The sequence below is a fragment of the Capsicum annuum genome, chromosome 8 (genome assembly GCF_002878395.1).
Source record: "Capsicum annuum cultivar UCD-10X-F1 chromosome 8, UCD10Xv1.1, whole genome shotgun sequence".
NCBI classification, from domain to species: Eukaryota; Viridiplantae; Streptophyta; class Magnoliopsida; order Solanales; family Solanaceae; genus Capsicum; species Capsicum annuum.
Genome location: NC_061118.1, coordinates 160,904,780 through 160,910,779, shown reverse-complemented (window position 1 = coordinate 160,910,779; position 6,000 = coordinate 160,904,780). Strand labels below are relative to the sequence as shown.

At 34.1% G+C, this 6,000-nt stretch overlaps 1 long non-coding RNA gene across 1 annotated transcript; it reads left to right on the top strand.

Annotated features, from left to right (window-relative positions):
• Window positions 1-6: 6 nt before the first annotated feature.
• Window positions 7-1,816, top strand: LOC107879883. Its single transcript, XR_007043693.1, has 3 exons — window positions 7-546; window positions 1,293-1,404; window positions 1,503-1,816. It is a non-coding gene; the product is annotated as an uncharacterized LOC107879883 (long non-coding RNA).
• The last annotated feature ends 4,184 nt before the right edge of the window (window positions 1,817-6,000 follow it).

The window sequence follows — 6,000 nt, the reverse complement described above, 5'->3', positions numbered from 1 at the left end:
TTTTTTTCGTTTTCAACATGGCTTCTTCACTAATAATGTATTTCCTTTATTCAAAACCTATTTTGAAATGTTTTACTTGAACCGATAGAAACTATGGGGAACAATTTTTCTACCTACCTCCTCAGGCCCACTTGTGAGATCGATTATACACGTTTATTCAGTAATTTTCATGGTAAAGCTTGATGATTCAACAAATATTCGAGAAGCAAGCAGCAAATTAATAAATATGGGCTTAGTATATGTTATTGATCATCATCTCATTTTTGTGATAATATCAATTTTGAAGGGTACTGTATAATGGGTCTTCTAAGAATTAATCTGTACGTATAATTTAAGATTATCGATCAATATCTCTTTTTTCTTCTCTTCTCTCAAACATAACATATATATTGCTATGTGTGAATCATTATACGTATATCTTAAAAGGATAATGACGCCGGAAGTGGCTCGAAACTTCCGGTTAGAGATGAAGAAGGCCACCATGTGAAGAAAGGAATATCGAAGAAGAAGAAGATAAAATTCCGCTCCATCACTGACCTCTACAAGGTGAATATTCATGCATGGCCTCCTCTTTATTTTCTTATTACTATCACTTGTTAGTTGTATGAAATGCAGTAGTATAGTTTTGGGACATATTTTTATGAAGATGGTGTTTATGTCAGATCAGTCTACGTATCTCCTGTAATTTTGGACTTGTTAATTTCACTATGTATTTATGAATTGTTAATTCGACATATAGACAACACTGCATTGAAAAGTTAAAAAAAAAATGTTTGCAGTCCATTGATAAAGTATTTTGATGCCTACAATTTTGTTTAAGATCGATCGGTACTAGCATATTACATATTCCCTCCGTTTCACAATAAGTGAATTGTTGGAGCAATTTTAGTGTTTCAAAATAAGTGAATGGTTCACAATTCAAGGTAAATGTTGAATTTTTTTTTCAAATTTACCCTCCATTAAATGTGCATTGGGATTGATGCATCATGTGTTTTGCTTTTTGAAGAGGGTAAAAATGGAAAAACATGATAAATTCATGTCTTTGCTTTTTTTTTCTTAACATGTGTGCCAAAATCCGACAATTAACTTATTGTGGAACTGAGGGAGTATAACTATTTTGTACTATTGTTCAACAATGTTTACTTTGTCCCAATTTCCTCCTTTTCAGTCAGTATTGAAACTTTATACGCGATATATTAAAAAAAGAATTGCCTTTTATTTGACAAAATAAAAACTTTTATAACTTTTTTTTTTTTTTGAATTATATCTGATCAAGCTTCCTTGCTTTAAAGTGTACTGATAGGCTCTCACCGGTTGAAGATGAATATAATTGGAGTTTCCCAGCGGGAAAAATTCCGAATACTGATATCTCAGTCAAAGAACTAACAAAAAGAATGCAAAAATGTAAGTGTATTATTTGCTACATGAGATGATCTCATGTTTTAATTTATAGACATCCCATCAGTCTCTAATTTACTTGTTTTTAACTTGATTATCATCAGATTAAAATATTATCCAGAAGTGAATTCAGATGGAGAAATGGTGGATAAAATGGGCTGCGTGAATAAACGAAAGTTTCGATCAATTGTTGATATTTATGAGGCAACAAAACCCGTTGGCCGTAACAAGAACAAGCATTAGCTAGATTATATTGTCACATAGACTTAGCAGTTGGCAGTAGTCAGTACCACTAATATTTTTCTAGGTGAATGAATGTTGAATTGAAGATATTAATTACTGTTATTGTGGATTGACATTTGACAAGTTTTTGGTATTAAAAGTTTCTTCAAGAATTGCATGCATTTTGAAATTTAGAACTTCCCATCTATCTTAACATAGACATGCACGTGCAATTATCAGAATTTTATTGTTAATAATGATGTTTAAGCTTTCATCAAATAATTGCAAACTTAGTATATATGATTGCATGTAAAAGGGTGACACTTACCATGCTTTCCTATTCTATTTGACGATAAGTAAATAGTCGGGAATAATTAGCAAAGAAGGCACCTTCCAAAACTAATTTATCAAATGCTCACGTAATTATTTTTTTAATTTATTTTTTAGGTTTAGGGGGTAAAAAGTGGAAAAAGTGGAACCAATTCATCATTTTTATAACTTTACAAATTTAATATAATACACCTAAACCCTCCACTTATTCCAATATAAATAAAAAAACTCTCTCTATCCTCTTCAATTTTCAACTCCCGCTTTTGAAACTTCTTCTCCCAAAAACGTTATTTTTGTTTCGTCTTCTTCTCCAGCTGCTAAGGGGTCGTTGTTGCTTCGCAAGGTTAGTTAAAAACAAGTTTAGATTATTTCTAGATCCATTTAAACGATTTTTTTTGCTAATCGATTCGTAGTGATGTAAGAATTTTTTTTTTTTGAATTTGGTGTTTTGGTTTAATCGTGGTTTTTTTTAGCAACGAAGTGTTGAATGGTGAAATAATTGCTATTTGAAGAGTTATTTTTGCATTTTGATCTGAACAGTGACCTGTTTCTGTTCGTAGATCCGTGATCTATCCGTAGACCCGTGGTCTATGAAATGAGAATGCCCTAGATTGAAATCAATTTTCAGACATATGGAATTCTTTTAAAACATGATTGCTGAAATAATGAAGATGGAAATATTAATAGCTAATTAGTTTGATTAGGTGCACTAGTTTGATTTTTAGCAATTGTTTTTGGTTCAGTTATTGTATGTTTGTGTAGTGCACTGTTTAATGGTGGAGTGTTTGTTAATTATTATTTTTTTGGAGGGGGGGTGGGTGGTCATTTTAGTTATTTCTGTTGATAGACTTGTGGTCTATGAACTGAAAATGGGAAATTTGTTCTTCAGGTGTAGATTGTGTTGAAAATGGGTAAAAAATACATCATTCCTAAACGTAAAGCCGGTACCGCTTCTGATTCTACTGGTAGCAGTAGAAAAAGAAAAGCTGAGGCAGTTGAAAATGTCTCAAAAAGAAAGAAAATTGAAGAGTCGGTGTCCGAATTAGATTCGAAGTTAAAGGAGATAAGCGACTACATCGAGTCTAGTGAAGATGTTGCCAAGCGAAGTGCCAATGGTGATAGTAAAGAGAGCGAGGAAAGTGGGAGAAATAGTGATGATGGGGATAATGATCCCTTGTCCGTGCCATATTTTTCAAGGTGCGTTTCCGTGGAGCGGTGTGATCTTCAAACGATAGTTGATGAGGTCGGATCTTTCCCGGCAAAGACATCGGTCAGATTAAGAATGGTTGCTTATCAAAATTGAGCAAGTTCTTGTCAACCAAGAATTGAAGAAAAGATTCAAGCAGTCCTATTTTGGATACCTGAGAAACTTTCCAGAACATCTCAAGTTCAATGAGCAGTTGGTCCATTATTTGCTGTTGCGACGTGTCAAGAACGATAAGATGCGTCATAAGATGTGGTTCTGCGTTAACAACAAGCTTGCCTATTTTGGCTTGAAAGAGTTTTGTTTGATCACGGAGATGGACTGCTCATCATACCCCGCTGAATAAAAAATGAAGAAGGTGTTAGTAAAGGGGGACAATTTTTGTTTTATGGTGACAAAAAATAAAAACATCACGGCGGCCAACTTGTTACACATGATCAAAGGGAATAAGCTGAACGAGGACCAGAAGTTCAAGTGTTGTCTACTGTGATTCTTACACACCATGTTTCTTGTAAAAGATTCGATGAAGGCTGTCGACACAAAACTAATTCGAATGGTCGATTCTTTGAGTTTCTTCGAGAAGTATCCCTGGGGGAAAGAGACATTTCAACTGACCATGAATTATCTGAAGAAGAAAAGTGACCTGAAAAAGTAAAAGAAAGTATTTGATGAGAAGCAGAAGGCATCCTATGCTCTATTCAGATTTCCCTGGGCATTCATGGTATCTACCATAAACCCTTTAGTGAGTTTATCGTAGATTCTCATTTTATTTATACTCTGTCATAGACTCTGAGTTATTTTTTTCGCTGTTGTACTGCTTACAGATTTGGATCTATGATTCCTTTTCTCATCTTAGAGAATTTGCTGAAAAATCAATGGATGAGCCCTTTCCATTCCCCGCATCCTCATATGGCACACTACAAAAAGTGACAAGATAATCGAAGGCGACCCATTCAAGTATAAAGGAAAAGTTACCGAGGCATGAACTTATTTTCTATTATGCAATAATACTACCATTGTATCAAATGTTATGTAATTGTTAATTGATATTTTGTAAAACGTGCATCCGTACATCCTCCCTACTGTTTGTGAGACGAAGATGGATTACATGATTACGTTTGAGTCATATACGGACGAGGTAAAGAATAACATCTTCGATGGCTTGAAGAAAGAGTTAGAAGGGGGTGACTGTCCTTACTTCAAATGAGGACGGTGATGATGACAGGGATTTGGGTGGTAATTCCATTGGAGTACGCGTTGGTGATGATGATTCTCCGAGCACCTCCAAAGATGCAGCGAGAACCTCATTCTGGGGGATTTTCATAAGTGTGTTATTGCGGAGGAAGCGGTGTTGGATATTGCTGCCTATATCAAAGAGAAAAGAATGAAGAAAAAAGAAAAGGATAAGCGACAACACGAATGAGGTAACTTCATTTAATAATTGACGTTTTTAATGAATTTTCAGCTTGAAATATCAATAACACTTTATAATATGATGATACTGTGCATGTGGACTTTCGTAAACCGGAGAGGAATGAAGAAGGAGAAAAAAAGCAAAATGGATGAGTTAGCCTCTGTTGTGGCAAAAGAGAAAAAAGAAGAAGAAAAGAAGGATGATGAAGAAGAAATGGAAGAAGATAAGAGTCAAGAAGAAGGTGGAAAAGTAGCAGCTGCAGAAGCAGAAGAAGAAGCGGCAACAGATGAACAAGAAGGCGAGGAAAAAAAAAGCTGATGAAGAAGAAATTGTCTTAGCCGGTGAACGAAAAAAAGAAGTTGAGGAAGAAACAGTTACTGCAGGTGAAAAAAGAGAAGGTGTGGAAGAAAAGGTAACTGAAGAAGCACCAGCTACTGCAGATGCTAAAAAACAAGGAGAAGAAGGTGAGAATGAAGAAGTAGCTGTAGTTGTTGAGAAAAAAGGAGCTAAAGCTAACCAAAAAAATATAGTCATGGACATTGTTGATGAAATCAATAGTAACACTTGTGTTGATGAGGAACTTAGGGAAAAAGACATTTGAATCCTAAGTCGTTTAATGTGTTGTTGAATGTTCAATATCCCTTGAGTAATGATTGTCAAAGGACAAGTATGTTTTGAGGATATGTATTGTATTTGATGACTACACATTACACACTCCTTCCATCACCACCCCTAAATCAAAAGAGTGTATGGAATTGATAGTGGTAGAACAATCATCATCCTCAATACACTTGTGCTTTGACAAACATTACTCTTAGGATATTGAACATTCAACCACTACCCATCCACGCACTCCTTAATTCACCCCCCTAATTTGTTTAAACTCTAATATGATTATGTGACTTGTTTACATTCCTTCATATGTGTAGAAATCCACACTACATTTATTTTAATTTATTTATTCATTTTTTAACTACATCAAGTGATGGTCTATAACAGTGTACATAGATCATCGTGGTCTATGCATAATCATGATATCAATCGATGCACTACTAAATGTGTAGGTCTATGGTAGACCAGACTAATCGATGGCTGACATAGGTCATGATCTATGACGGTCTATTAAGTGTCACCACCACTCCAAGATTATCTATCTAAATCTTTTTTAAGTAAATTACTTTCTTCCATTAGCCCCAAAATATGTGATTATCTATTTAAATCATTTTTAATTTAATTATTTTCTTCCACCAGCCCCAAAATATGTGATTATCTATTTAAATCATTTTTAATTTAATTATTTTCTTCCACCAGCCCCAAAATATGTGATTATCTATTTAAATTTATTTTTAATTTAATTATTTTCTTCCACCAGTTCCAAAATATGTGACTATCTATTTAAATCATTTTTAATTTAATTATTTTCTTTCACCAG